Below are 14,438 nucleotides of genomic sequence, written 5' to 3'. Positions count from 1 at the left end.
TTAAGGTCTCTAAGAATTCCTCCACCTGACAGACCAACGTTATGGTCAAAAAGGGCAGGTGCAAGGTAAGCCTATGACCTCACACTGATGCTTAGTAACAGGCATACATTCGCCCAGTCTAGATGATGAAGCTGAAAATCTCTGTTGACTCTCACATAAAAGTAATCTTATCATCCTGGATGCTTTAAGTTAAATTCTGGAGTCATCTGAGCCCTGCCCCTTTCCAGAGAATTCAGTATCAACAGGTATGATGAGGGCCTCCTATGTGGGCTTCACGTATCTGTACCGTTTTCCCCCATTCCCAGCTCATGCACTCATCCCCCTATGCCAGGTCACCAAGGCTGGGTGTCCCTTGAATGCTGTTCTTCCAGCGGCCAGGTCCCTCCCTCTGTGCTCCTAATGCATCATCACCAGCACCTGATAAATGTGAAAGTCCAGCATGCCACCATGTCATAAACCTTCCCTCTCTCTACCAATTAAACAACCTGGTTTTATAGCAGAGATCAAAAGGAAAATATTTGCTTTAGAGGCTACTTTCCTCAAACAGTCACGCAAATTAATATGTATTTTTAAGCACAGTGATTTTCTGTTTACAAAACTATTATAACCAGTTATACTGCCAAACTGATAATATGTTGGCTGTTACACCATGAATAGCTCTTTTATATCAGAAGGATACACACACACACACACACACACACACACACAAAACCTACAGGTAAGCGAGCAACTCCATAAACAACACCTACAGTCTCGAAAATGCAATTGTCCGTGTGTGTAGACATACACAGATACAGTACATGAAAGATACAGTACATGAAAGAGGAAGGGAAGGTAGCCGTACAGGAAAGAGAGAGACAATTAAGTTTGCTTCTGTTGCCTAGGATCCAGTCAAACTTAAAATTCATAGCCTGGGTGCTCTGTCTAGGAAGCAAAGCTTAAAAATATGTTCACCTGCGACCATAACTCAAGGCACTTACAAGACGGTTACAGTGACCTTTATGCTTGGGGAATGAGGACACAGTTGCCAATGCTGTTGGAATGTTCTCACCGTAGAAAAAGGATAACTGTTTCTAGGAGGTCTTTTTTGCCTAAAATTATTATGCAAAGTACAGACTATCATTGCACAGTTCAAAAAAAGTGACCATGAGCCCACGGGGCCCAGGCCACGGTGTCAGTCGTTCCAAAGCTGGCCTCCAACTGTCTAACAGCCATCTTCCGCCTTGAAAACCCTCAGTCAAATAACCCAACTGGTCTCCTTGTTCCCTCGAAGCAGCAGTCACAGTACATACAGGCTCCGGGGCTGACGACCTTCAACTCGCCCTTCATACTAGTTGTCACCTTCTAGACACTTCCATTTCCTGGAACCCTCCTCACGGGCTCAAGCCTTAGACAACTCTCCTTTCCTCCAAATGCCTACCGACCTTATTCTTTATAACTCCATCCCGAGATGGACTTCCAGAACTGTGGCATCCTCCTTCTTCCTGAGACCCCTGACCTTTCTCTCCCCCCAGATGACAAAAGTCCATCGGAGGAAGAGATCGTGTTTCAAAGGCCAGGACGTAACAGATTCTGAAGAAACAGCGGTCATTGAGATACATGGTGTTTCAGTTCTACAACGGCCGCAAAGGAGAAAGGAAAACGTTCCTTCTGACCACTGCCGCCTCGAGAGTAAGCAACCATTAATGGCTGTTCAGACCAGTTGGCAAGCAGACCTCAAGTGGCAGGCGCGTTTCTCTGCTCTTTATGACGTGCCCCAACGATACAGAGCGCCACTGCCGAGAGAGAGCGAACCGGATGCTTCCTAAAGGGGAGTACGGTTTACAAAAGAGTGTCATCACATAAAGTCTCAGTTCCTCCAGCACTGGCCCACTGAAGGAAACAGAGGCACTAAGTCATTTCACCTTCCGTTGCTGGAAAGGAACACACGTACACACATCTGCCAATCTTGCCAGAGTGCCAATTGCTCCTTAAAGACAAACATCTCTCGCAATGTACACGGTGCAGCCACGAGCCTCCACTGGGTCACCTGCAAGTGCTCGCAACTGTAAGTGGTAGCAAAGGGCAGTGCTTCGAGGCAACTCCCAACTACTAGAACCATCACGCGAATTGCTGCGTTTATTTGGTTTAAAATCTACACGTCATAAGATGCGTGCATTAGAGCAAACTCCGGTCAAGAGTCATTAATCCTCTTTCTCTCTTTTTTACAAAGTTTTTATTTTAATCATCGGGTATTCATCACAAGTGCACTCCTTAATCCCCATCGCCTTTTTCATCCATCTCCCCCCACCTCCCTTCTGGTGATCATCAGTGTGTTCTAAGAGTCATTCTCTCTCTCTCTCTCTCTCTCTCTCTCTCTCTCTCTCTCTCACACACACACACACACACACACACACACACAGTCACTAGCACCCTTTGATTTTGCTAATACATTTCTGCTTGTATGAACTGGGAATCAACACCACCATTGTTCTCAAAAAGATATGTCCTCAATCAGCTGTCCTACTATGTAATTATATTTATTGTAATTGCCATGACAAAGACACAACTTCTTCAGCATTCCAAGTCTAAACAACCCCATAAGTTAGTCAGCATTCTTTAACTTGCAGGTAACAGAAATGGCACGTGGAGCATCATGGGTAAGAGCGAGGTGCTTTGCGTGGACTCTAAGCAGCCCAGCAACAGGAAAGCCACAGGGCAGCTGGGCTTGAGGACGTAGGTGAAATGGCCCCAGCAGGGCAAAATGGCATCTCTGCTCCTACAGGTCGGTTCCATTCCCCCTTCCTGAAACCTGCCTTCTTCCACTTACCTCCCAGCTCTGCCCCTAAGAGGGATTATCCCATAGTTGGAATTTTTAAGATTCTCAGGAAAAACACGCCCACCCAGCGGTCAAGGTCCCAATTTCGGCCTGTCTACGCTGGAACTACATCGTTGGCTCAGCAGGAAGAGTTGTAAGTTCTCCAGAAGGTGAGTTTCCTTCTCAGGAGTAGAAAGGAGGGCTCATCTGTCTGCCCAAAAAAACACCACCACCTGTCAAGACATTCCATTTTATGTCTGAGCAAGAGGTTATCTAAACAGTCAGTCCTCAACCTGGTAATAAATTACATTCTAAAAGTTCACTTCTAAGGTCTGGAGTCAATGAACCCTTAGGTGGTACCTGAAATGCATTTCACTAGAGATAAAATGTAGACATTGGCTTCTCTGGCCAGTCTTTAAAAGCCTATTGAACTTATGATGGATCCAAGTACAGTGTTAATAATATTTCTGATACTGTACTCAAACCGCATTCTTCACGCTGTTCCTACAGGAAAATGTACTTGAAATTCCACCTGGAACAAGAACAATATGCTCAATTTAATTCATTTGCTGAGCATCCAGTCATGACAGTGGCTCCTACCGTACAGATGTTACTTCCCATTTAAAGTGCACACAACACAGCAAGGCAGGTGTTAACAGCCGTACTGAGCCCACAAGGAAACTGGGCGTCAAGAAGGTTTTGATGCCCAAGGTCAATGGCTAAGATGAGTCAGAGCCGGCTTCAAAGCCATGTATGTTTGACCCCCAAGCTGGGGCTGTCATGTCTGATCTCCATAGCTGACAAACAGGCGTGGGCTTACAGTTGAGGAGACGGAGAGCTAACGTTTCAGACTCTGTAAATATTTAGATTCTCCTGCAAAAAAACGAAGGGACTAGTGGCCAGTCCCTTTCGATAACCAGACATTAACTTTCTATATCCTTCCCAACAGAGGATACTTCTCTGTGTTAGAACAAAAGAAAATATTTCCCTGGGTGAGCCCTCAACTATACTGATTCTTGTATTTACATGAAGATCATCGGGAAATCAAAGGTCAATAAATAGTGTCTTCAAAACAAAATTATTTTGCTCTGTTGAAAACAGAGGGCACTCTCTATTAAAATGCCCATCTAAGATGTTTTACAAGAAAATTAAAGTTGTTAAAATAACTAACGTCACAGTTATGCCAATATAAACACAATGGGTGCATTTAACAACATGAACTGTGTTCTACGTTTGAAAAAAGTTTTTGGTTACATAGTATCTAATACATACAAGAAAATACATTCAACATTATTTGTCAGGAAAAATGATATTAAAGTCAACAATCATGAACCTACCACCCAAACTTAAAAGCACACCATTACCAATAAATCACAGCAGTTCCCTGAGTGTTCCTTCTGTCCGACTTGATGACCTTTTCTTTCTGCGTATATTGGACAAAAGAAGTTTGAAAGCCGTTGGTCCAAGATGGGACTTGAATAATAAATTAACCATGTGCCTTATGAAGCCAAAGTGGAGACGTGGTCAGAAGTAACAAGACAGAAAGTAGCTGAATTCAATCAGAGAGGAAGGGAGTGGCCAAATCATGCACTGTCTTAGCCCGGAAACTACTGGTTGGACAGACCTGTAGGAACTTTCGGTTTCTCTCCACGGTCCGAAGCCACACCTAGTCGCTAGGAACGTGAAGTCAAGTCAGATCTCCTGAACACCTGTCAGACTGTCAGACACGGGGTCTGAAATAAGACAGTTCAACTCCGAATTGTCCCGAACGGAGGTAAGGTATTTACGAAGTCCACGCAGAGCCTTAACACGTCACGGAAAAAAGAACCAGTAACTTCAAGGGGAGAAAAAAATCAACAAAAACAGTCAATAATTTACTGAGAGTTTAATTTTGTTGTAATAAATTAATTAAATGTTAAGCAATTTATACGACGAGGAAAAATTTAAGATAATGTCCTGTGTGATGTTAAGCCGCTTGCAACAGGCGTCAAAAGAAAGGACACAGGCACTAATCTAGTGGATGAGCTGGTACAAATGGTTTCAGCACAAACGCAAGTGGGGAGTAAGGAAATCTAGCATTCGGCACAAACTACACAGTGCAGTAAACACGGGTTGAGGAGGAGGAGAGAAGGGGGAAGATGAGCTTAGGTGGCGGAGAGCAAAGCCACTCCAAGGGTGTCATGAGGATGGCAACAGAGCGGGTTCACCTCCGAGCACGGCCCGCCAGTGACCACGTGACACTGTCTCTAGGACCCAGCCGCCTGCCTTGTTTTACCACTTCCGGATGCGTGGCGCCCAGCTCGAAGATTCCTGAGGCTGGGGGCCGGGACTGGACGTCCAGCCCTTGACCCGGGATATGTCCCACAAGTGTCTGAAGAAGGAAATTTGGGGCAAGTGGGGCCGCACCAAATACCTAGTTAAATGCCTTACTGAAGGGGTAACGTGTGATGAAGGTTCACCTCGACAGCGCAGGGGACAGACTGCAACACGACAGCGGGAACGCATCGGTTCGGGCTAAATTACGCTGCGGCATCACAGAGCGCCAACGACAGAGAAAGGTCTTCTAATTTCTGGCTCCTGTTTGGTTCCTTGGAACTGAGCTGTGGCTACCCATGTGCTCCTCCCCGGGATGGAGGGGGAAGGAGCACCCCTCCCTGGGACGTGCGGGCCTCGTGGCGGGGACAGGAGCGACGCGGCAGGCCTCCTCTGCTGCCGGGAAATGGCATGTGTCGTCACTAAAATAAGTCCTCCGGCCAAGATGGCCACGGGGTCAACCCCCCCTGGGGTGGGAAAGCGGAACCCTCCCCCCTCCCCCCTCCCCCCTCCCAAAGGGAAGGAAGGCTGCCGGAAAGCTCTGGCAATAGCAGTAACACAATCTCCCAGGAAGGGAAGGGAAAATGGATCAGGAAGTGCTTTCTTCCCATCGGTGACGACGAAAGAAGCTGTCCCTCCATGTCACCTGTCAGGGATCGTCTTACTAGGGCCTCATGACCCTCTCGCCCCAAGCCCTCAGCTCCAACATCAAGTCCGGGGACAACCCCCCCAAGCCAGCCTCCGAGGCCTCTGTTTTACCTGCAAAATGGGGGGAATCCTGCACTCTCCCTGAGAAGGGGTTTGAGACGTGCTTCAGTAAAACCGTGCATTTAAAACACAAGCAGGGGCACCGGAGTGCTCAGTCGATTAAGTGTCTGACTCGTGGTTTCGGCTCAGGTCATGATCTTGCGGTTTCGTGGGTTTGAGCCCCACGCCAGGGTTTTGTGCTGGCGACAAGGAGCCCCCTTGGGATTCTCTCCCCCTCTCTGCCCCTCCCCCACGTGCACTCTCTCTCTCAAAATAAATACATGAACTTAAAAAAACAAGTAAAACACACAAGCGCATAAAAGCACCTAGTAAATATAAGATAGTATTATTATTAAATTATGATACTTCTCTCCTAATCTGTATCTTTCCCAAAGCATCTTTAAATTTTACTCAGTTTGTTAAAAAGTGTATAAAGCACACGTATTAATGATGTTTCCTTTGCTTTTCAAACCTGCCGGCTCCTCTGCTCTCAGTTTTTTCTACACGCGCGCACACACACACACACACACACACACACACACAAACATACACACAAAAACACACACACACAAACATATACACAAACACACACACACACACTCACACACACAAACACACAAACATACACACAAAAACACACACACACAAACATATACACAAACACACACACACTCACACACACTCTCACGCACACACATACACATACACATACAATCTCTTCCCAATCTCCATTACTTGTTCACTCCCCGACTGGCCGGTTGCTTAAGGCTCTCCAGAAGTTTTGGAAAGAAGAACTATTAATTATCTATCATCTATAACTAATATCTAATTACCCGTTATCCATAACAATTAACTAGTTAATTCTTCCCACAATAAGGGAAATTAAGGAAAACTGAAGACACTCAGAATGTTCATTGGAAGTAGGAGTTAGATTCCAATATGGCTCCCAACAGACAAGAGGAAAGGACAAGGGTGTGACCTGGAAGGCCCCGTCTCTCTCAACATGCGGATCCACTTGCCTTGCCCCAGAATGACACCTTCCTCCCCCACCTCTGCCTCACGCTGCTCCTTCCAGCTACAGCGCTAAGCACTGCCCAACTCTGTTCCAAGCTCCTGCGCGTGTAACTGGGCAAGTGCACCACAACGCATGCTCAAAGAGGTCCGTCACAGCCGGCTTTACCAGAGTGGAAAGTTGAGCACGACCAAAATGCCCACCACTGGGGGACTGGGTATACACGTCACAGACCACACAACACGTGAAGTGCCGTATGACAACAACAAACACGACTTAAGTGTGTGTTTATTAACGGCGGCATGCTTTCAGTACACTGTCAATCAACTCAGGTGTTAAAACGATATTTAAAACAAATAATCTGTTTTAGGAAGGAAAAAAGGATGAATCTAATCCAGGCTCAGAAAGAGTATGGCAGAATACCGAAACAAAACAAAACAAAGCAAAAAAACAATGTTACTGATGGTGTCTCTAGGCAGTGATGATATCGATGAATTTTTCCAGTCCGAATAATTTTCACATTTTAAAAGTTCTTTCCAATTAGCACTGGTTAACTTTTTAGAATTTTTAAAATAGGTATTTTAACTAAAAGGCATTACTCACGGGGTGTCTGGGTGGCTCAGTCCGTTAGGCGTTGTGGACTCTTGATTTGGGCTCAGGTCATGATCTCACAGTTCGTGAGTTCGAGCCCCATGTTGGCCTCTGCACTGACGATGTAGAGCCTGCTTCGGATTCTCTCTCCCACTCTCTCTCTGCCCCCTGTCCCCAGTGCACGCACGTGCGATCTCTCTCTCTCTCTCAAAAGTAAATAAACTTAAGAAAACCAGAAAAAGGCATTACTCACAAAACACCCACTTCAGATGTCATCTGCTCCTGAAACTCTCCCTGGCCTCATCACTCCTGCCACACGGGTAATTTCTCTCTCCTGTTGAGTTTCCAGAGTAGTTAATATACCTCTAATGACACTGACTGCATTTGTTTTGAAATCACAGCTTTCTATGTTTGCTCTTGATCGGTTTTGACGTGGAATGAGCCGTCTTATTTGTACTGGAATCTACCCCCATAACCCACAAGTCCTAAGTACCGAGCAAACTTCTGAGTGTGGTGACTGGACATCACGCAAGGCTGTACCATTTACACATCTGAAGACCACACACCTAACAGCTCCCTCATCAAACACTCATCTACACTGGGGATGTCCAGAAATAGCATCGGGTCCATTCTGGGAGAAGAAATGATAAATCAGAATATTTTCTGCATGGTGAGGTTTCTCTGTTGGTCATTTTTCCCATGTCTGCTTTCACAGCCACCAAAGACACCCTTATTCAACTTGAGACATGGGTCAATATTTCCTTTTTTAAAACAATTTTAATGTTTATTTATTTACTTTTGAGAGAGAGAGAGAGAGAGAGCACAAATTGGGGGGGGGGGGTCGGGCGGGGGAAGGACAGAGAGAGAATCTGAAGCAGGCTCCAGGCTCTGAGCTGTCAGCATACAGCCCGACGTGGGGCTCGAACTCATGAACTGTGAGATCAGGACCTGAGCCCAAGTCAGACGCTTAACCGGCTGAGCCACTCGGGTGCCCCATGACGTGGGTTAATATTTCTTATCCAGAGGCAAAGGTCTCCAGTTTCTATCCATCAGTTTCTGCTTGAAATGGACAAGAATTACTTTAGCAATAATCCAAGCCCGTCCTTGACTCAGTAGGAACTATAAATATCTATTGTTTTAGGAGGAAATAAGAGAACTAAGTGTTTTAAGATTACGTAAATCTGTTTCAGGGAACCGACAGAAACGAATGTTTTGAAATATGCAAGGCATTTTTTTTTTTTTAAGGTTCAACGAAGAATGTGTTTTGAGAGCTAGGTGGGTGAGATTTAAAAAAAACAACCACCGCAATCTTAGCTGTTCCTTAGCAATCTCAGGCTCCAACTGTTTCCTTCTCAAGGGCGAGCTAGAACACTAAACAAACTGCTTCTGGAAGAAACTCTGAGCAATCTGGTCCAGTTTCCGTTCGGCCCTCCATCCTCCTCCCCAAGATTTTCATCAAGCCTGTGGGAACCTGAAACCGCCCAGATACCGTCTCGTTTTGTTTCTCTCCCTCTGGAGACAACTCACTTTCATTAAAGCTTCCTTTCTGAACCAAAGCAAACCTACGTGCCACCGTGAGTGAGGAGGACCCCCGCCTGCTCGTCCCCGATGAGAGGCGGACTCAGGGGAGCACAGCAAAGGGACAGAAGAGACTCGAGACTGACTCAACCACAAGCACGGTCACCGCGCAGCCAGAAGTGACGAGGGGTCCCGCGCCAGTTACGAAGCCGAGGCTGCGCCCGGAGGACTCCAGTCACACGCCTAAGAACAGAGGTGGACGTTCGAAACCTGTCTCAGGACTGGTCTTCAACCCCAGAGGGCATGGGCGCAGGACGGCCTTGAGGTTCCAAAGCAAACTGTGCTTTTATCCACCAAATCAAACTCTTACCACCGGAGCTGAGACAGGCACCTGAAGAACTGTGGCTGAAACACAGCTTCACAGGAAACGTGCTGCCCGTGGTGCTGTTCACACCGGTCCGCCGAGGGCAGATGGTCACGCTCTCGGGGTTTTTGGCAAGCCCGTGGGGAAACACAGCCATCGCTAGAACTCGGATTGTACAAACATACAACTCAAATAAACGAGACTACAGGCAGAGGCAACAAGTGGTCAGAACTCGTCACGGGGGGGCTACGCTCAGGGTGTTCTGGGCACTGTGGTACGTGGCCGGTAGCAAAGTGCGGGCTGGGGTGTTCCTGCCCAGCCACACTTCCTGGTCCTCCCACACGTGGGGGAGTATTTACGCCACAGAAATCTCCCTCTCCTCCCGTCCTCCCTCCCGGCTGGGCCAAGTCCTAACATCTCCCCGCATGTCGATTATCGATACGTCCAGTACTAACCCACGGCTGCCCGACAGGAGCAGGAAGTTGAGCTGGCCAACTGGACTCACAATATGGGCTTATCATCTGGAAGCCGTGATACAAATATAAGGAACAAAAGCGATTCCGGCGGACCCGTGAACAGCCCTGGGTCAGGGATGCCAACTTCCCGCACAGTCAGAGCCCCGTGTACAACTTTTGACTCTCCAGAAACGTTAACCACTGGCAGCCCACTGCTGACTGAAGCTTTACTGATAACACACTCAATTAACACACACCTTGTATGTTATGTGTACTATATACTGTATTTTTACAGCAAAGCAAGCGGGAGAAAATGTTACGGAGAAAATCCTAAGGAAGAGAAAATCCGTTTATTCAAGTACTGTACTGTTAAAAAAAAACAAAAAACAAAAAAAAAACTGTGGACAAGTGGACCCGGGTGATTCAAAGCCGTGTTGCTCAACGGTTAGCTGTACTTTTACGGTGGCCCTATAATGTCCTAGTCATAGCACAAAGTACTGCCCGCAGCCTTTTGCTTTATGAGCGGGATTATCAAATCCAACACACTGATGAGTCAACTGAGCTCGAGGGGCTGAGTAACCACTAAACGCACAACAGCAAGAGTCAGGCCTCCGACTGTGTGACTCAGAAATACACAACCTTTTCACTAGGCAACCCCGTGCACTGACATTATCATCATCATAACGAAACCAAAATCAACCACATTTAACTGTCAGATAACCAGCAACCATTAATGCCACAGATGTGTGTAAGAGGAGATGCACCGAGAGGGTGCAGACAAGGAGCTCTATTTTAGTCACAGTTGCCAAGTTCAAGTTTCTTCATATTAACCTCCAAAACGTACCCACCAAAAGTTGGTAAGAAATGGGGCCCATGGAACCGAGGGGAACATGAATATCTGTATTTGAGAAGAGCTTATTGAGAAGAGGTTAATATAAAAGGAATCTTCCCTTAATCCCTTAAATACTTAGGCTCTATCTCCCCAACCGCTGTTCCCGACCTAAAATGACACACTTACCAGAAAGAATAATCGCTCAAATGTGAGCATGAGTTTTTTGAAGTGTTTGGGTATTTCTTTTTTAAACATTTTCTCTTTCAGACTTTTCAGTCATTTGATCGTGCTATGCTTTTGCCATAGTCTCTTGTAGAACATTCACCCGGTAATCGGAAGACTTCCAAGGGGCCAACAAAATTTTACTTACTGATTATTTAAGAAAATTCTTGTCATCTTGGCTTCCTATAAGTTACCAGCTTCTCCCCTCATGCCAGTACATTTCCATCACCTGTCGTGAGAAGAAAGGATCTGATGAGGTACATGTCTCAGAAAGACCCATTTCTGGGTTTCTGGGTTCTTTTTCTGTTCTCCGTGACCAAAACATGGAGAAAAATAGCCATCTCTTCCTTTGCCCTCAAAATCAAAAAGGAAGGAGACAATAACAACATAGAGAGAGAGACAAACGTAACCCCAAGGGAAAACAAAAAATTTAAAGAGCAGTATATCTACTGCTGGGGTTTGGGGAAGTGAACCCCTAAAATGCCCTCCCGTATGTTCTGGGGAAGAACTTTTAGTCTGTTGCCTGGGAGGAAGCATATCAGAGTCGTCTCCCTCCCGGCCCCACCCCTCCTGGCACATTCTCACAGTGAGAGACGAATGTGGCTGGGGGGATCCCAGGAAACCCTGGCTCAGCGCTCAGCGGCTGCAATGGGCGGGCAGCAAGGAGCTCCCTCTGGCCCTCCGCAAGGACAGCAACGGCGGCCGGCTTCTCTCCAGCAGGAGCTGGAGGACTGGGTCAAGGCTGCCGGAGTTGAACTCTGTTTCAGTTTCAGAGAAGGAGGTAATTGAAGCCTGCGAGGTCTCCAACCCTGCTTTACCAGTAATTAAGCGACCATCTGTGTTGATTCCCATTTGGATCGTGGCTCTATTTCTCCAATTGTCTACAATTTACAGAACAGGAAAGATCAATCACGAGGGGATCCAGGCCCCCACCCTCAACAGGACACCACACGGTTGACACCGTGGCTCCAGGTCCCACCGCTTCCTGGCCACGTGACCTTGGGGAAGTCCATTCATCTCTTCCCAGCCCCGATTTCTACTTTTCTGAAAGAGGGTCAAATGCCCCCTAGTATACTGTGTGGTTGAGAACATTCAATTAGAGGAAGGATAAAATCTGCCGAGCCAAGCATGCTTTGATCCGACAAGGGTATTGGCCCAGGACCCGGGACACCCACCGCTCAAGGATCAGATTTGCTAACTTACCCATGCGTACAATTCAAATATTGGAGATTCATGTAAGTCACGGAGCACGTCACATGCTCAACAAAGTGCCTTCCTTCTTCCAAGAGCAAGGCATTCAGAACAATGCTTTACTTTCAATTTTTACATTTCGTAACACTTTAGGGTCCACGTCCCTAAAAGGGACAGGAAGTTCTGCTTTGTTTCCCTTCACAGGGGAGCCCCAAACGAAAACACAACACCTCTGCCAGGCAGAATGCAACTATTGCTTATTTTACACGAAGAATGTAGAGCTTTAAGTGGACAAGACGTACAAAACGGGAACCTGTTTCTCTGAGGCCTCAGTGTTGTCATTCAGGGAGAGGAGATGCACGCTAATTATGAAATGGCTCCATGCGCTGAGGCGCCATGAGAGACACTGTCGTCTCGGTTATGGAATAGACGGAAGCCTCAAGTTCTCCAAACCGGAAGGGTGTGCGTGTGCATGTGTGTGTGCATGTGCGTGCGTGTGTGTGTGCGCGTGTGTGTGTGAGACTAAGGGGGGGCATAAAGAAAGGAAAGAACAGACCAAATGCCACATAAATCCAGAGAGCCTCCTAGTAACAAAGAAATCTGCCCAGCAGGGAAGGACTGTAGAGTCAAGGTCTTAGAGATTACACCCAGCACTGAGAGGACAGAGTGCCAGGCTTACCGGCTAGCGAGAGCTCTGTATGCTGGTCGCCTGGCACGGAAGACTCTCAAAACCACGGACAGTGGAGAAGGGTCGGATACGGGCTTGACCAGCAGGCTTGAACGCCACTCCTGATGTGCACCCACAGGGTGCTCTCTGCCGGGCTACCGAATCCTTCCAAGCCTTGGTTTCCAGGCCTGCAAGACAGGGATAATGACACGTAGTGTGGTGAGAAGTTACACAGATCGGAGATAACGCATATTCAGTGCCCATCGGAGCCTATGTCCCCACGACATGACGGCAACGATCGTGTTTACTTACTAATGCAAGTACGGTAGCCTGTTAAATTCACGGCTCCAACTGCAATGATGGCTTAGACCCCTTCAAATCCAGACTCCTTCCCTATGTGAACATTTTGGAGAGAGGTTCAAATCAGACTTTGGACAAGAACATCAAACTTTCCGAAGCTGCTCTGAAAGGAGTGTCAAATAAAAACGCCCATCTTAGGGGACAGCCTTCACTCATGTGCACATAGAAAGCCCTCGCTGTGCATTTGTGAGCATTCCTCATATCGGCACCGCGTTTCTTTTTTTGATGCTAAATTCTTGAAAGAGGGAATGAATCATTTCCACTGGTGCTAATCCTTCTGGTGTGCAATGCAATGCCAAGTACTCGGCGGGCATCTGCGGGAAAGAAAAGCCGCACCGAGGATGGCAGGCGGCCTGTCACCAAGGCTAGCTTCACACTCCGGCCTCACCAACAACAGTATGGATCTGTCAGCTGTGTTTTCCAGGAAAAAGAAAAAGACCCACAAGAGAGGCAACACCAACTTTTTTGTTTAGTTTATTTATTTTGACAGAGAGAAAGAGAGCATGTGAGCATGAGAGGGGGAGGGGCAGAGAGAGAGGGAGAGAGAGAGAGAATCCCCAGCAGGCTTCTCGATGTCAGCGCAGAATCCGGGACGGGGCTCGAACGCACGAACCGCGAGATCATGACGTGAGCTGAAATCAAGAGTCGTACGCTCAACTGACTAGGCCCCCCCTGGCGCCCCAACACCAACTTTTAAACAGAACATTCTATGTGAAAAACAGTGCTCCTTGACCCCGCCTACACCACCCTGTTTGGGACTCACCCCGGTGATGCTGACTGCTTGGAATAAGTTGATTACCCTTCTTTTACCCTCAAAACCAGCATACAATGCACACAAGAAAATCTGTCTTGTTACAGGTTAGAGCTGATTTTTTTTTTTTTTCACAAGACCTGCTGTCCTCACTTCAATGGAAACCATTTTAATAGGTTCATGGCATGAAATTCCTCCTCCAAGTCAGTACTTTACCGCCACGGTGGTTATTCGCAAGAACAAGCGACTTCCGCTGTTGACGTTAACGAACGACCCGTCTGGCAGCAGGTGCTGTGCTGAGTCCCGGGGTGGAAGAAGGGGTCGTACGTGCTTGAGATGAAGTGCGTTTGAAGGAACGCAGTGCAGTGGTAGTCTCACCAGAATACAAGCCATTAACTTAGCTGCCGCACTTAGAATAATCTGGATGTGGGACTCCTGGCTGAGCATGTTGACAGCCCAGCCCTTCTCGATCCTGCTTCTTATACGACGTGAAGATTCCACAGCCGCCGTGCAAACACCTGTCTGAGGAGAACGACTCTTGTTTTGCACGGAAGCTCCGGCCCGCAGGGGCAAGGACAGCACTTGCACGGGCACCGAGGCCGCGCAAGTGGATGAAAG

General features: G+C 47.2%; 1 protein-coding gene across 3 annotated transcripts in view; it reads right to left on the bottom strand.

Annotated features, from left to right (window-relative positions):
• The window catches only part of SGMS1 (sphingomyelin synthase 1), a 283,588-nt gene that overhangs the window by 103,145 nt on the left and 166,005 nt on the right, over positions 1-14,438 (bottom strand). Inside the window, exons 4-5 of one of the 3 annotated variants that reach the window (XM_060643002.3) lie at positions 12,722-12,897; positions 11,000-11,080 (exon numbers count right to left, since the gene is read on the bottom strand). The gene's annotated coding sequence lies outside the window, so the exon portion shown is untranslated. Of the gene's footprint in view, positions 1-4,161; positions 5,602-10,999; positions 11,081-11,669; positions 11,693-12,721; positions 12,898-14,438 lie in introns of those variants that run through there. The other 2 variants (XM_081790566.1, XM_078434126.2) reach the window with 2 other exon arrangements.

This window comes from Panthera onca, chromosome D2, assembly GCF_046562875.1.
Source record: "Panthera onca isolate mPanOnc1 chromosome D2, mPanOnc1 haplotype 2, whole genome shotgun sequence".
Lineage (NCBI taxonomy): Eukaryota > Metazoa > Chordata > Mammalia > Carnivora > Felidae > Panthera > Panthera onca.
Note: the sequence above shows the minus strand (reverse complement) of the source record. Positions and strands in the feature narration are given on the sequence as shown.